This window comes from Giraffa tippelskirchi, chromosome 12 (genome assembly GCF_054371585.1).
Source record: "Giraffa tippelskirchi isolate mGirTip1 chromosome 12, T2T-mGirTip1v1.2.pri, whole genome shotgun sequence".
Classification (NCBI taxonomy): Eukaryota; Metazoa; Chordata; class Mammalia; order Artiodactyla; family Giraffidae; genus Giraffa; species Giraffa tippelskirchi.
Window position 1 is genome coordinate 40,801,114 of NC_137286.1, and position 17,751 is coordinate 40,818,864.

Genomic DNA, 17,751 nt, shown 5'->3' on the forward strand with positions numbered 1-17,751 from the left:
TGTTTTCATCATTTGATTGAAATCTTTGCATCCAACTACAAGATTTTCTTTTTACATATTTAAATAGATTTAATTAAAAGTTTTTTTAGGACAAAATAAGTTTATTTATATCTGTAAGATGTTAACTGAATGTCACTCTTGTTTTAAAATGATATGTTCAAAGCTTATGTCTGTTGAACTTTAAAAGTATATTGTTTTTCAGCTTATGAAGTCTTATGTTTCTGTGGCAAGTTTAACAATACAGATTTTTAAAAAAGAAGTAGTTATTGTGGCAACCACCTCCTCATATGTAAATCATCCTTCCTGTCTTAAGGTGTCCAATTTTCAAAAATATTTGTGTATCTCTGCTTACATTTTCCTTGCTTGGATATATCTGTATACAGTCACAGGCACACATGTAGATTCTTTTCTTTAGTTTAGTATTTTCTTTCTTTGGGCTTCCCTGATGGCTCAGTGGAAACTGGCTTCATACTCTAATGAATTGGGTTCATCGCCCTGCCTATCAGAATGAGGCCTGACACACAGTTGTTGTTCAGTCACTCAGTTGTGTCCAACTCTTTGCGACCCCATGAACTACACCCACTCTCCTGGAGCTTGCTCAAACTCACGTCCATTGAGTCAGTGATGCCATCCAACCATCTCGTCCTCTGTCGTCCCCTTCTCCTCCTGCCTTCTATCTTTCCCAGCATCAGGGTCTTTTCCAATGAGTCAGCTCTTCACATCAGGTGGCCAAAGTACTGGAGTTGCAGCTTTAGCATCAGTTCTTCCAATGAATATTCAGGGTTGATTTCCTTTAGGACTGACTGGTTAAATCTCCTTACTGTCCAGGGTTGGAACAATAGGGGCATGTGGATATGATGTGCAGTGTTTCTAGAAGCATCGCTGTGTGGCTTTCACTCCCAGCTTGAGCACCAGCATTCTGGCAAGGCTGAGAACCCCAGGATGGGTTTTGTTCCCCAAGGTGCAGCCATCTCCCCGCTAAATGTTAGGTGCTGTGCTGTGCTCTATTCCAAGGCACCAGCCAGGAGCAGGGCTGGCCCCTCCCAATCTCATGACTCTCCCCACCCCCTGCCCCACTTGCCCCTCAGCCTCTCCAGTTCCCTGGGCATGGTCACTGCTCAGTGAGCCGAGGCTCTGACAGCAGACCTGAGGGCTGTGCCCTTCAGGCAGCACCTGCCTCACAGAGCTCAACTTCTTGCAATGAGGTAGATCAGGAAGAAAATATAGGAAGACTTTACATGCAGTTTAATGTTTCCCTAACTCATCTTTCTGTGTGTGTTCAATGGCCCTGAAGAAAAATCCCTTCAGGCCTCATACAAGCTGCAAGAAGATGAAAACAGAATTTTTAATTGTGTCAGGATCTGCAGGAAGAATGCTAAGTGAAGTATTATTAACTCCAGGGGAAATTTCTGAAATAGCCCCATCCATCTCTCCTAGCACCTCCACCAGCACACCCCCAATCACTGGAAGGCATTCAACTATTAGTCCTTCATGCCCCTCCAAAGCATCTTCTTGATCCCTCCCTGCTTTGTATCCTCTGTCAGTTTCATTACCAGGAGGAAGGGAGGGAGGGAGGAGGGAGAGCTCAAGAGATCTGGAGGGGCAGCAAGTTAAACCAGTAAAATTAAACTGAAACCTCTTTTGCATGCATCTGAGTTCACAGAGTCCTTTTTGGAACAGTTTACTTTGCTCTAGTTCACAGTGAAGAGAGGACACCTTTAAAATAAGAGAACCCCTTCGGCCATTATGTTGTGTGTGTTGTGTTGACTTTCCTCCACATCAGTGAAGGGTTGGTGAGGAGGGGAACTTGAATACTATATCCCATCATTTGGTTACATTCTATCTACCATTTCTATGTAGCTGTAATAGGAGGGACATCTTCTCTGTGGAAGCTCAGCCTGACATGTGGCCAAATCCTGCTTTCTAAATTCTCTATAAAGAAGATATATTAGTTTTAAAGTCAGTAAGAAGTTATTTACCACAGGTGGCACCAATGGTAAATAATTCTCCTACCATTGCAGGAGACACAGGAGACTTGGGTTCAATCCCTGGGTCAGGAAGATTCCCTAGAGAAGGAAATTGCAACCTACTCCAGTGTTCTTGCCTGGAGAATTCTATGGACAGAGGAGCCTGGTGGGCTACAGTCCTCGGAGTCACAAGGAGTCAGACCCAACTGAGCAGTTAATACTTTAACTTTCAACCCATAACTTTTCAACTGACTCAGAGAATGGTCAGCAAAATAATTCATGATCTTATTGGACTTGGTAGACTGTAATATCCTTCTTGTCATTTGAGCCTTACAGGAGCTATTTGTTTTAAAGATATTAAATTCATGCCTGAGAGGATTAAGGAAGGAAGACAAATGGCCTCAAATGAAGTAAACTACTTCTAAAGGAAAATGCCTCTTGAATTGCTCTAGCATCTAAACTTCAAGTCATCTCAGGTTTGAAGAAGAAGCCTTATTTTGTTCTTGCTTTTGTTTGAACAGAGTGTCTCATTGCTTTCCAAATTCCCCTTTTTCCCTTTTGTCTGGGCCTTAAGGAGCTAGACACTGTCTACTTTGGGTCAGTCACTTCTCATGCCCAGGCCTGATCCTGCATCTGTGAAATGAAAGGGATGAAGTGACAGTTTAATCCCTAACATTTAGGGCTCCTGTGATTTTCCCCTGAGACAGCCTCTAAACCTTACATTTGTGTACATATTATTGCTCACAGAATTAGAAATTAAAGTATAAACTTTAGGAGGTACGCGTTTTTACAGATATAGCTGGAATGAACCATGCAGCTTTATTTAAAGAAGGGGATGCATTTGCTCAAAAGAATGCATCCAAGTTCTTCCTCTGACTTGGGTGAAAGATAAATGTTATGGCCTGAGTTCTTTTAAATTAGCTTTATTAAGCTTCAGACCATGCTTCGAGTGCACATCAATGTGCAGCCGAGCTTTCAGCTTTATTTAACATCACTGGGAATAAATGTGATGAAATCACACGTTATATTTCCTTTGATGGCACAGGAACCAAGATGAAGCAAGCTTGCTGGGAATTAAAAACTATATGGCAGTCCATGAATCACTCGCGCTTAGGCACAAGTCATTTCTTTTCCATTTTCCCTTTTCTATAGCAATCACTTTTCAAGGCTTCCTCTCTGAGTTTGAAATCACTGATCTAAAAGACTGGATGGTATATATGTGGCTGTGTCCCTTTGCTGTCCACTAGAAGCTATCACAACATTGTGAATAGGCTATACCCCCCCAAAAAATAAACAAAAAGTTTTTAAAATTAAAATTAAAAAGATAATTTAAAAGAATAACCAACAAGGACCTGCTGTATAAACAGAACTCTGCTCAATGCTGTGTGGCAGCCTGGATGGGAGGGGAGTTTGGGGGAGAGTGGATACATGTATATGTATATGTATGACTGAGAATGGATACATGTATATGTATGGTGAATCCCTTGGCTGTTCACCTGAAACTATCACGTTGTTAACTGGCTATATCCCAGTACAAAATAAAAAGTTAAAAACAAATAAAACAATGGATGACTGTAAAGCCCAAATCATCTCACTACCATGACCCATCACCACCTGTACGCTGTCAGGTCTGCCTTTCTTGGTCATGGAAACAGTCTCTTAAAAATGGCGTGGAGCAGACCACCTTCTGGGGATATAGCAGGTGTGTCCCCATTGGAAGCCCCTGTGCCTCTCTCTGGAAGGGCCTGGGTCCCACTGCCCAGGTGAACGTATGAGGTTCACAGTGTGACACAGCTTCTATGTGACACAGTGTGACACAGTGTGATACAGCTTCTGTGTCTGGCCTGCCTATGCACTCCACTCCTACACTGACTCATTGGCAATACCAGGGCCCTGCCCTCTGCTGGGCTCTGTGCTGTCTCCCTTCCCCTCAGACAGCCAAAGCTACACACCTGCCTTTACTCGTATCTCCTCAATATCCAGGCTAGAGTCTGACAAATAGGAAATAGTTTATTTTTTGGCTGTATGGTCTGGCATGTGGGATCTTAGTTCCCTGAATGGATGCTAAGTCACTTCGACATTGTGTCCAACTCTTTGCGACCCTATGGACCGCAGCCCTCTTCTGTCCACGGGATTTCCCAAACAAGAATACTGGAGTGGATTGTCATGCCCTCCTCCAGGGGATCTTCCTGACCCAGGAATCGAACCTGTGTCTCTTATGTCTACCTGAACTGGCAGGCAGGTTCTTTACCACTAGCGCCACCTGGGAAGCCCTTAGTAGGTATAAGTGTTAGTTGCTCAGTCATGTCTGACTCTTTGCAACACCATGAACTAACTGTAGTCCTCCAGGCTCCTCTGTCCGTGGAATTCTCCAGGCAAAAATACTGGAGTGGGTTGCCATTCCCTTCTCCAGGGGATCTTCCCAACCCAGAGATTGAACCTGGGTCTCCTGCATTGCAGGCCAATTCTTTAACATCTGAGCCAGAATCAAACCCACACCCCCAGCATTGGAAGTGCAGAGTCTTAAACACTGGACCACCAGGGAAGTCCCAGTGAAGACTTCAGGTTGAATGAATTTACGATGCTTTCCAAAAGTTCCTCTCCAACAGTGTACATATAAGAGCCTGAACAAATGTTTTTTTGTTATTTATGAAATAGACAGCCCAGTTAGTGACTATCACGGTCACTATATTGATAACAAGGGCATTGTATGGAATCAAATCATACAGACTGTGCTGAGAAAAAGGAATCCCTGAGCTGTTTGACTAACAAAGGCATAATGTTTGACTAACAAAGGCATAGTATTTGACTTACAAAGATAGAGAGAAAAATTCTTCATTCAAGCAGCAACAGCAAACACATATTACATCCAGTGTTTACAGGGGCCAGCTCCAGTGACAAGCAGGGTAATGAAGGATATATGGGAAGTTGAGAGGAAACCAGCTGATAACTGGTACCCTGGGCAGGTCGGGTGAGAAGTCTCTTAAATTGAGAGATATAATCAACAATAAAAAGCATAATAGCCATGAAGCCATACACAAAATGAGAAAACAAAAATAAACAAAGCAAACTTATTTGATATACAAAGAGGAACTAAAATCTTGCATATTACCTACAATAGAGTGGCTGCTCAATAAATATTTCTTGAATGATTTTTAAAGATTTAAGTTGGCTGTAGCATGCAGTATCTTAGTTCAAACTCACACACCCTGGAGTAGAAGCATGCATCTTAACAACTGGACCACCAGGAAAGTCCTTTGAATGGTTTTTAAATGATTTGCCAGGATCACAATTACAATCAGAGTCAAATTATCCCTTTAGAATGACTTTGAGTTCTGATTAGAAGAAGGGCCTGAGGGACTTACCTTGAAGCTAAACGTGCAATGCAGGGTTGGGTTGTTTTATTTTTTACTACTGTATGTTTATTTGGAATGATTTTAGAAGTTGTTGGCTGATAGCGAACATGCATAAATGAAAGCCTTGACAAAGTCCTTTGGCATTGCCCTTGATATTGGAAGATTTAACACAGCACTATGAATGCATTATAGATAAAACAGACCAAACATGAAACTTGAGAGGTTGAATACTTATTGAATTAATAGCACTGTACATATATATATATATGTGTGTGTATGTACAAATATACATAATCATACTTTGAACTGTACATGACATCATATTTTCAAGTTACAATTAATCATTTATAAAAATGATTATATAAATCATTAAATTTTATAATAAAAACACAAGATCCGTTTGAATCATATAAATTATAATCATAATTATATAATATTACATATCATAATATATAAAATTTACTATCCAAAAAGTAGGAATTACAGGAGCCACATTTAACACTCATGAATCAATTAAAACTACAAAACATAAAACCAAGAATCCAACTGGATATTAAGAACCACTCTCCCAAATTCTACTGAATAAAGAAGGGGAAATTGATACCATGTTAACATAATTATCATCAGTCACTACAGATTGCATTTCAAATGTTTTTGACATTTGTCATAATGTTCAAGATACAACCATGAGTGAAATAATCATAAATGTTCTTTACAGATAGCATGATCTCAAATAGCTCCAAGTATGAGCAATATGGGGTTTCCTGCTGGCTCAGTGGTAAAGAATCCACTTGTAATGCAGGAGATGTGGGTTTGATCCCTGGGTTAGGAAGATCCCCTGGAAGAGGGCATGGCAACCCACTCCAGTATTCTTGCCTAGAGATTCCCATGGGTAGAGGAGGCTGGTGGGCTACAGTCCATGGGATGGCAAAGAGTCAGACATGACTTAGAGACTAAACAACAACAAAAATAAACAATATGGGCATGGACAGGGATAAGTAAATATAAAACAGACCCTTGGTTTGGTCAAGGAGTAAGTTCTGATATCTTCAACACCGTATATCTTTGCTGATAATGTTGAATAACTGAATAAAAATACAAGAAAACATTGCAGTTTTTCCTCATTTACATCATCAACATAGCAGTTGGCTTTGGATACAGTGTATGGAGAAAGGTGGGGTGGTGAACAACCCAAAAAAAGATGCATTTGTTATTTCAGAGCAATTAACAGTATAGACAGAATGAGTCAAGTGGGGTGATGCCAATAAGTTACAGATGCTGGACTGGTGCCAGACTCTTTTACCAGATAAAGCATTTGCTTCAGGAATGGTTGTATCCAGGTGCACAAACAAGGTAGTCTGTCCCTGACCATCTCCTGTACTGCTTCCCTCCCCATTGCTCTAGTTGTGTGTGTGGCTAGCAATAGTCACCAGCAGATAGAGGGTTTTATTCTATAGGCCACCCTGATGGAAACAGCACATCTCTTTTCAGGTAGTTGTACAGGTCCAGGAGCTGACTGCAATTGTGCTAACTTGGGTCACGTGCTCACTGCTGATTGGAGGGTGGAATCTGTCATCGGCCAGGCCTGGATGACTGTGCATCTCTGAGCCCACTTGGACTTAGCTCTTACCAGAGTTACAGGGGCTAAGATGGTGGTGAGCAATTGGACATTTTTCTTTAAGTTGCTTCTTCTAGCACATGTGATTGGATACATACCTGAAAGAAGACATGGATAACGTATCCATGTCATGAACCTTTAAGATCGCTCAGATGGATGCAACCTAGATGTCCATCGACAGAAGAATGGGCAAAGAAGATGCAGTACATATATACAATGGAAGAAATTACTCAGCCATAAAAAGGGATGAAATTGAGTCAGTTGTAGTGAGGTAGATGAACCTAGAATCTGTCACACAGAGCAAAGTAAATCAGAAAGAGAAAAACAAATATTGTATATTAATGCATATATATGGAATCTAGAAAAATGGAACTAATGAACCTATTTGTAGGGCAGGCATAGAGATACAGATGTAAAGAATGGATTTGTGGACACAGTGGGGGAAGGAGAGGGTAGAACAAATTGGGAGAGTAGCATTGACATATATACACTCCTAAGTGTTAAACAGAAAGCTGGTGGGAAGCTGCTGCATAGCACAGGGAGCTCAGCTCCATGCTGTATGATGACCTAGAGGGGTGGGATGGGGGTGAGGGGTGTGAAGGAGGCTCAAGAGGGATGGGGGTATATGTATATATATAGCTGATTCATGTTGTTGTATAGCAGAAACCAACACAACATTGTAAAGCAGTTATCTTCCAATTAAAAATAAACTAAGAAATTTAAAAAAAGGTCACTCAGATATATTCAAACCATGAGGGTCTAGAAAAAAGAATCTGCCTGCTGTGTGGGAGACCTGGGTTCGATCCCTGGGTTGGGAAGATCCCCTGGAGGAGGGCATGGCAACCCACGCCAGTATTTTTGCCTGGAGAATCCCCATGGACAGAGGACCCTGGCAGGCTACAGTCCATAGGGTTGCAAAGAGTCAGACACAACTGAGTGTCTAAGCACAGCACATGAGGGTCTAGTGTGCAGAAAATATGCAGCAGTGTCCAATAGAAATATAATGAGCCACACACGTAATTTAACATTTTCTAGTTGCCAAATTAAAAAAGTAAAAAGAAGCAACTCAAATTAATTGAATAATATAATTTAATCCAATACTCCAAAATTAGCATGATTTTAACAATGTAATAAGTATAAATAATTATTAATGAAATATTTACTTTTTTTTCCATGCTAACTCTTCAAACTCCAGTGTATTTTACTCTCACATTACATCTCAATTTGGACCAGCATACTTTCCGGGGCTTAATAACAACATGTGGCTGGGAGTTGCTCTCTCAGACAGCATAGATACATATTATAAAGAATTATTAACATTATACAATGATACAGTGTTGTTTCTGGAGAGGAGGTTTCATTTTCTACTTTATATTTTCCTGTATCTTGTAAATTTTCTATGAAGAGCATGTATTTCTTTCTAAATAATGGTAAAGTACTAAGAAGTATGTCAAAATCGTTCCTGCAATGTGCTCATTCATGAGATAATGTCAGCTGAAGGGAACTATCTCCTATTCTTCCCTAAGGGTCTAGACTTGGCATCATTCCCCCATTTTTTAGTGATCAGAATAAGGACAGATGATTCTGACTATTCAATTTGCCATTGATATGATGCTGGAAGCCTTAAAGGCTTCTGCAGGTGCCAGAAGCAAAAAGCAAAATAATCTCCACAAGCTAGAATAATGGCATAAATCTAATAAAGCTTACACATGGTACAAGGCATCCTTGGCTGGATTCCAAAAGCTAAGTGCACGTGTACAGAAATACAGATGATATGGCTAAGGAGGTGGGGGTGTCACTATCAAAGGAATTAAGAGGTTAGGCGAACTCTAAACTCAACATCAGCCAGCAGTTGCTGCTAAGTCGCTTCAGTCATGTCTGACTCTGTGTGACCCCATAGACGGCAGCCCACCAGGCTCCTCCGTCCCTGGGATTCTCCAGGCAAGAACACTGGAGTGGGTTGCCATTTCCTTCTCCAATGCATGAGAGTGAAAAGTGAAAGTGAAGTCGCTCAGTTGTGTCCGACTCTTAGCGACCCCATGGACTGCAGCCTACCAGGCTCCTCCGTCCATGGGATTTTCCAGGCAAGAGTACTGGAGTGGGGTGCCGTTGCCTTCTCCAGCAGTTGACGAAGCTGTTAATAATGGATGCTGAAGTTGTATTCATAGCAGTCGTGTCCAGAACAAGGGAGCAGATGGTCTTGGTCTCTATTGAGCGATCAACCACTGAAAGTGTCTCATTGTTCTGGGTACCAGGGTTTGAAGGAGACTTTCCCAGAAGAAAACAGGAGAGGGAACAAGAAAAAGAACTGAAAAGTGAATGCCCTAAATTTAAAAAGCTGGAGGAAATAGAAGATGCATTTAAAGACAGGAAAAAATGTCCATCATAACCTGTGATAAGAGAAATATAAAATAAGGGTACACCACGGTGTTTCTATCCAATGTTCAGCTTGGCGGACATCCTGCAACATAGTGACAGTATTCACTGATGACATTATTGGGCTCCTCCTCATGTTTGCTGGAGGAGAAGTACATACCAGGCAGATTTTGACACCCTGAGAAGATTGTATGTTAATATAACGCCTCTTCTGTTATATATATTAATTATTTTCAGTAAAAATGAAGTAAAAGGAAATGTTATTATTATGGCCAGAAGAGAAGTGCAGTTATTTTGTTTCCTTTCTTGAACTTCACACCCCTAATGAGTCATATCAGTAAAAAAGATTAGGAGCCACAGAAATGAACCTACAGTACACAAATACCACAGCTCAGTGCTTTTTCATTTCATTAACAAACATTTTTAAATGTTTGCCTATTCATCTGTCTTGGTAATAAGGAATAACATTGCAGATTCTGTTTCCAAGACTAATTTTTATAAAGTTTTAAATGCGAGTAGAAGCTTTAAGTGATCACACAGAAGGGCAGAACTGAAGTAACTTGAGTTTTGTTTTTTCATCTTTATAGTCACTGCATAATCCTAGTTTTGTGTTTGTTTGTATTTTTAATCTTTTGGCCATACCCCGGGGCACATGGCATTTTAGTTCCATGTGGTTGAAACCACACCCTCTGCATTGGAAGAGCAGGGCCTTTTTTAATTTTATTTTGTGGTACAGCTGATTAACAATGTTTTGATAATTTCAGGTGAACAGCAAAGGGACTCAGCCGTACATATGCATGTATTAGCTCTCCCTCGACCCGCTCCCATCCAGCCTGCCACCTAACACTGAGCAGGGTTCCCTGTGCTATAGTCAGTCGGTCCTTGTTGGCTATCTGTTTCAAATACAGCAGTGTGTACATGTCCATTCAAACTCCCTAACTATCCCTTCCTCCACCATTCCCCCGGCAACCGTAAGTTTGTTCTCTAAGCTTGAGAGTCTCTGTGTTGTAAATAAGTTCATTTTTTTCATTTCTTTTTAGATTCCACATATAAGAAATGTCGAACAATATTTCTTCAGAATCTTAACCACTGGACCACCAGGGAAGTACTGTTTAAGCCCAGGATATGGAGGACCATGTGGGCTCAAGACAGGACTGCATCAGAAGTAGGCCCCCAGGGACCTGCATACCCTGACTGGTAACCATTCACCTCTCATTCTGCACCAATAGCTGACTCTGAAGGGGTCAGCCTAACAGCCTAACTATGAGTCCTCCAGGTTAATTTCCACGTAGACAGAACCCAATGACTACATGTAGATTATTAAAATCCAACAGCGACTGCAGAAATTATTTAGAATTTAGATCGATCAAAGATCTGGGGGAGGGAAGAAGTCTTTTATCAGGAACTGTCAAATTTCCAGGCTTCCCTCATAGTTCAGTCGGTAAAGAATCTGCGTGCCATGCAGGAGACCTGGGTTCGATCTCTGGGTTGGGAAGATGCCCTGGAGAAGGGAATGGCAACCCACTCCAATATTCTTGCCTGAAGAATTCAATGGACAGAAGAGCCTGGCAGGCAACAGTCTATGGGGTCAGTTCGTGGGGTCAGAAAGAAAACACACCAAATTTCAGTTGATTCTAGTATCAGCTTTTTTAAGTTTTCTACAGATAATGCATCCCTTGTTGCCTCCACCAGGGGGCGACTTTCCTCACTTCCCTGCCCTCCGTGTGCCACTGGGAAGCAGCAGAAATCGGTACCACATCGCCCCTGAAGGAGAACGTAGCACGCTTCATGCAAGTTATAAGCGCTTTTGCTCTTTCATTCAGCAGTTCCACTTCTGGAAATTATACCAGATACTCTAGCACTGGCACAGAATAACTTAGTTTCTATTCACTGTAGTTTTAAGTTTAAAAGAGTGGAAATGACCAAAATGCTCATCAGAAGAAAACTGGTTTTATAAAAAATTGAAAACAGTGTAGTGATTCCACAGGATGGAATAGTCTGTCACTGGATGGGGCAGGGGGAGCAGGAATAAATCTCTCTTCTGCTGAATCAGAGAGCCAAAAACAACAAAGTGCAGAATGGTAGGAATAATAGGCTATCTTCTGTATACAAAAGGGAGAATGTGAACTTAAATTACCTTTGTGGGGACTTCCTTGGTGGTCCAGCGGTTTAGACTTCACCTTCCAATGCAGGGGGTGAGGGTTTGATCCCTCGTCTGGTCTGGGAGCTACCATCCCACGTGCCTTGAGGCCAAAAAACCAAATCAAACCAAACCAAAACAAAAACCCAGAAGCAACGTTGTAACAAATTCAAGAAAGATTTTAAAAATTTACGTTTGTATCTACACTCTGGAGAGCTATGTCACAAATTAATGACAATGGAGGTGTGTGGGAGGAGATAAAGAAATGGATGGAAGCATGAATGGATGGAAAGTTTCAAAAATAAAGCAGCCTCAGTGCAGACATATAAACATCTTCATATCTGTGCTTGATTATCCACTTTGGGCTTGTTGCCTGTATCTGCAAAGGGCAAAAGTAGGACCCTTAAGCTGAGGTTACAACCAGTGCTCTGTTTAGCTCAATATCTGAAACAGACTAGCATGGAAAGGAGGATGGGAGGGAGGGAGAGAGAGAGAGATTGAGAATAAATTCAACTCAGCGTTTGGTCCATTCATTTTGTTTGCTTTGTTTTTCTTTAACATTTTTACTTATGTATCTTGATGTGGACCATTTTTAAAGTCTTTATTGAATTTTCTATAATATTGCTCCTGTTGTTTATGTTCTTTTTTTTTTTTGGCTGTGAAGTATGTGGGATCTTAGCTCTCTGACCAGGAATTGAACCCAAACCCCCTACATTGGAAGGGGAAGTCTTAACCACTGGACCACCAGGGAAGTCCCAGGTCTATTGTATGGATGCTCTAAGGATTTAACTCTAACTTGGAGCTTTTTAGAGATGGTTCACTAGTCTTTCCCTTGAGACATCAGCACACAGATCTTCCTGACATAAGTCACTTAGGCGACCGACAGACCAAGCATCCTCTTTGCAAAACATTACAAATTCTACCAAGTGATTTAACACCTTTCAGCACAGGGTTACTTTGCTGCACTGACTGTACGGCACAGACAAATGTACCGAGCGTTTTTATCTGTTGAGTGTATATTTTTTACAGAGAACCCACTCAGTTTGTCTTTCTGACGAATGAATGTAACCTTCTTTTCATCAGCTTGGAAATGTCTCTGGTAACTTCCCATAAATCAGTTCTAATGAGTTAAGTGCGAAAGTTGAACACACAGGAGAAAGTTTAGGAAAACTCGCATTCGCTCTCCACCTCATTTGACACCAGAAATTGCTTTTCCTGATACAGTAGACTCAGCATCCTCTGCAGAGGAGTGTGACATGTAATCATCTATTATAGGGAATTCACTGCAAGATATAGAAAATGTTTCACTGTTGTCCCTCAGATACCCCAAATGGCTGAGGCTCATTGCATCTTTTTCTTTTCTTTTTTTTTTTTAGTCTTTATGGAATTTAAATATTGCTTCTGTTCTATGTTTTGGTCTTTTGGCTTCAAGGTACATGGGATCTTAGTTCCCTGACCAGGGATCGAATCTGCACCCCCTGCATTGGAAGGCGAAGTCTTAACCACTGGACGACCAGGGAAGTCCCAAGGCTCATTGCATCTTATCTGCACATCTTTATTATCAGGATGGACATTGACACAGACTTCAGGTGTTGCCAGGGCTTCGCCAGTGGCTCAGATGGTAAAGAATCTGCTTGCAAGGCAGGAGATTTGGGTTCAATCCTTGGGTCAGGAAGATCCCCGGAGAAGGAAACGTAAGCCCCCTCCAGTATTCTTGCCTGGGGAATTCCATGGACAGAGGAGCCTGGTGGACTACAGTCCCTGGGACCGAAGTAAGAGTTGGACATGACTGAGCAACTAACACTTTCACTTTTCAGATGTTGCCAGAAAGAGAAGTAACACAAATGAGGGTAGAAAACAGTGGAGAGGCTCAGATCATGAAACTCAGGTGCTTGACTGTGTTCATATGTGATTGAGAGTAAATACAACAATAGAACGTTGGTCACAGTTGCATCCATGCCTGAAGGACAGAGACAGTCCTTTGGAGAGGAAGATTCTGAGATTGCAAATGCATTATTAAACTCTTGGAAAGTATCTGCCATGAGGCTATGCACTGAAAGTAGAAGAAATTGGTCTCTTGGATGAAAATGAGCAGTGATTTCAGAGAGGATCCATGATGTATTATGTGGTAACAGCCCATTTATCAGGGAAATAAACATTTCATTGGAATAAAAAATACTGTAGCTCTTCCTCCTGCATTTTCTTCAAATAGTATTAATGTGTGAATTTAGGGGCACAAACATTCAGATCACAGCTTAAGGCAAACATAATCCTGATTTGCTGGTAAATAAATGTGAAATTTGTTTCTGTCTCTGTAAAATTTTAACACTTTAGCTTCCTTCAAAACTGTAGTTTGCATATTGTTCTGCTTATTTGAGTCTGTCTCTGTTGAAACAGAAGTATGTTTGACTACAACATAATGATTTTTTAAAGAAACATAATAGAGGAATAATAGAAGAATTTCATAATAGACGAAGTAGACTAGGAAGCAGAAGTCATAAAGGCATTACATGGACAAATCAACAACATTCTTATTTATTTTAGCATATACATAATTTATCCACCTGGAATTAACTCTGATATATATGTCAGAGTTTCTAGCTTTATTTCTTTTATCTCCTCATTTGCTTACCTTTCCAAAGGTATCTCTCATTAATACTTCCAAGTTTAATTTATATTCGTGGCTTTTTGCATTTAAGCGGGAAAACTCTGGCTCCACGTGTAAGTCCTAAGATTGACGATGGAAACAAACCAATTTAAATCAATATTTCACTGGGTCTTCCCAGTGGCTAAGACTCCACGCTCTGGGAAGTGCTGGGGGCCCGGGTTCGATCCCTGATCAGTGAACTAGATCCCACATGCCCCAACTAAGAGTTTACATGCTGCAACTAAAGATCCTGCATGCTACAACTAGGAGCCAGTGTAGCCAAATAAATAAATATATAATCAATCAATTGGTATTTCACTGAGCAGCGTTTAAGGCCGAAATCCATTTTCATTCATTCCTTTCTTTAGGATGTACTTACTGAGCACCTACTTTGTGTTGGGTACTTTTTAAAAGTTTTTAATTAAAACTTCTTTTTATTGAACTTGATTTACAACACTGTGTTAGTTTCAGGTGTACAGCACAGTGATTCAGTTATATATATATATGTGTGTGTGTGTATCCTTTTTCAGATTTTTTCCCCTTATAGGTTATTACAAAATATTGAGTAGAGTTCCCTGTTTGTCATCTACTTTTTTCCAGGTTTTTTTTTTGAGCATAGTTGCTTTACAATGTTAGTGTCTTGTAGCAAAATGAATGTGCTGGGTACTTCTTGTGCACCTGTTTTGTACAAAGAATGATCAGAAGCTACGACATACCTTCAAGGGGCTGAAGGCCCGGGCTCACCAGAGCCCAAGCCTGCCCAGAGTGACCACAACCAGGAGAGGGCCCACCGGCAGTCATACTGGGGTCCCCTGCCAAGGTCCCTGAGGCTCCTGACTTGCTTCCGTAGCGTGTAACGTCCCTTTGGTGGTTTCCCCAGGTTCCGAGTCTTGGCTGCAGCTCTTTTTTTTTTTATCTTTTATTTTTCCTTTTTACCTTTAACCCACTTAACTCATTTCTCCCTGCCCCTCAAGCCCCTACCTCTGGCAACCATCAATCTGTTCTTTGGTTCTATGAGTTTGGCTTTTTATTTTTGTTTTATGTTTTAGATTCTTTGTAAAAGAGAGATCATATAGTATTTGTCTTTCTCTGTTTGATTTATTTCACTTAACATGATGCCCTCAAGCTTCATCCACGTGGTCGAAATGGCAAGATTCCATTCTTTTATGGGTGAATTCTATTCCATTGTGTGTGTGTGTATATATATATATACACACACCACACCTTCTTTATCCATTCATTCATTGATGGACACTTAGTTTGCACCCATGATTTGCTGTTGTAAATAATGCTGCAATGAACATGGGTTATTGTTTTCATTTTCTTCGGATAAATACCCTGAAGTGGAATTGCTGTATCATATGCTAGTTCTATTTTTAATCTTTTGAGGAACCTTCATCCTATTTTCCATAGTGGCTGCACCAATTTACATTACTACCAACAGTGGAAATTTTCCAGTTTTTAAAAACTAACATTATATTGACCATTGTTATGAAATGTCATCTTTATCATATACTAATTTCCTTGAAGCATGTAGTTTCTTTCCATTTATCTGCCTATTTCTGAACTATAACCAGACTCGTTTAGTTATCATAGCTTTCAGCCGATGCTCATAGCACAAGCACTGGCATTTTTATTTCCTCAAGAATTTCTTGGCTCTTTGTGAGCATTTATTCCTTTGGATGAACTTAGATCTACTTGACAAATTCAAAAATGATCTTGTATTTTCGTTAGAATCAACATTAGATTTATAAATTGGTTTTGAGAGAATTAATATCTTGGAATAACTATTTCACTGCCTAGGCATTTTGCTTCAATTATTCAAGTTGATTTTTATGTCCCTCAGTGAAAAACACAACATTGCTAAAAATGAAGACCAAGCCAATTTCATCCTAAGTTTCCTCTTAAGCATTTTATAAATTATGTTGCTATTTGCTCATGGAGTCCATGATATTTCCTATCTAATTATTACCAGGACAGTTATGGATTTTTGAATGTTTATTTTGTAATCAGCTACTTTAAATTGATTTTTCCAGTTTTTCGATTTCTTCTCTCAGTTTTCTAAGTAGGCAATTGTATTACTTGTAAATAAGTAATGGTAATTTTTCCTTCTCCTTTCTCATGATCAAGCTTCTTTCACTTCTTGGGACTTCCCTGGTGGTCCGATAGCTAAGACTCCTCACTCCCAATGCAGGGAGCCTGGGTTCGATTCCTGGTCGGGGAACTAGATCCTACGTGCCACAACTAAGATTAAAGATTTTGCATGCTGCAACCAAGACCCAGGGCACCAAATAAATAAAGAAATAAATTTTTTTAAAGTTTCTTTTCCTTTCTTGGTTGAGTGTCAGAGAACTTTCAACAGCGGGGTTATACTGAGAGCAGTGTGCAACATCAGTTTTGGTTTTCCTTTTTTTTTAGGAGAAAGCCAGCACACACTGGCCCTTATCCTGGGAGTTACTCCCCATCATGGCAGACTTATGTTAGCCCAGGTGAGTCTACCCTTGGCCCAGCTAGCAGAGCTTTCCCATGGAGGCAGCTCTGGAGGCAACATGCCAAGACTGGTCTCCACCCACTGTGCTTCCTGTGTCTTCTTGCAGGCCTCTGTGGCCCCTGGGCCTGTGGGCATGGAGGGATGTGACTGGACAGCACCACTCCTCACTGGAGGTCTGCAAGCCATGAGAGGCTCTCCCTTGTCTCCTACCTGGGGCCAGCAGAGGGGCAAGGACCTCTCTTCCCATGGTGGGGCCCAAGGGGCGAGAGGAGAAGCAGAGAAGAGGGAGGACCTTTGAAGTCCAAACTCAGAACTGATATTTTTTGCATTTCAGTCACTATACCGCCAGCCACGACAAGACACACAGCCAAAGCCAAGGTCAAGGGAAGGAGAATGACACTCCACCCCTGGTGAGCCACTGCACAAATGTGGACATGGGGGGCCCTATGTCCACACAGGGGGGACATAGGCAGTGCACAATCTTCCACTCCTCCCATGCCTCCCAAAAAGGGTCAGAATGAAGCCCGCAGACATGGAGGAGACAAATTATAAAAGACATGATGTATGAAACCTATAAAATGTGTAGGTAAATTTAAAACCACCCATTAACATGAACATTAACTTAATGCAGACATTATATACATCCTCAAAAAAGTTTTAGGAAAAAAGAGGCTGTTAATAATAACCTGGTCTAAAAGAGCCTAGATTATTCCAACAAAATATCATATTAAATGTTGGGGGAAATAATGAGACATTTAAAGGCATATCAAATTTCTTATTTTACTTAGAGTTATTTTTCACTGGAGTAAAGACAAGTTCAAATATGTTTTTTCCTTAAACAGAATAACTAGTATCGTAAATAAGATACATAGCTTCTAATCTGCATAAGGAAAAAAGCAGCAAGAAAAAAATATTAGCATCTAAATAATAGTTGGAAAAGAGAGGAAAGCATAAAAGAGGAAGTATAAAATAAGAGAGTCATGATACAAATGAACTTATTTACAAAACAGAAACAGAATCACAGACTTAGAGAACAGAACTTATGGTTACCAAGTGGAGAAGGATGGGAGAAGGGATAGTTAGGGAGTTTGGGATGGACATGTACACACTGCTATATTTAAAATGGACAACCAATAAGGTCCTGCTGTATAACAGA

General features: G+C 40.7%; 1 long non-coding RNA gene across 1 annotated transcript in view; it reads left to right on the forward strand.

Annotated features, from left to right (window-relative positions):
• The window catches only part of LOC145528422 (uncharacterized), a 39,817-nt gene extending 26,184 nt beyond the window's left edge, over positions 1–13,633 (forward strand). Inside the window, exons 2-3 of the long non-coding RNA XR_014070395.1 lie at positions 10,358–10,514; positions 12,890–13,633. This is a non-coding gene — a long non-coding RNA (uncharacterized LOC145528422). The remainder of the gene's footprint in view (positions 1–10,357; positions 10,515–12,889) is intronic.
• The last annotated feature ends 4,118 nt before the right edge of the window (positions 13,634–17,751 follow it).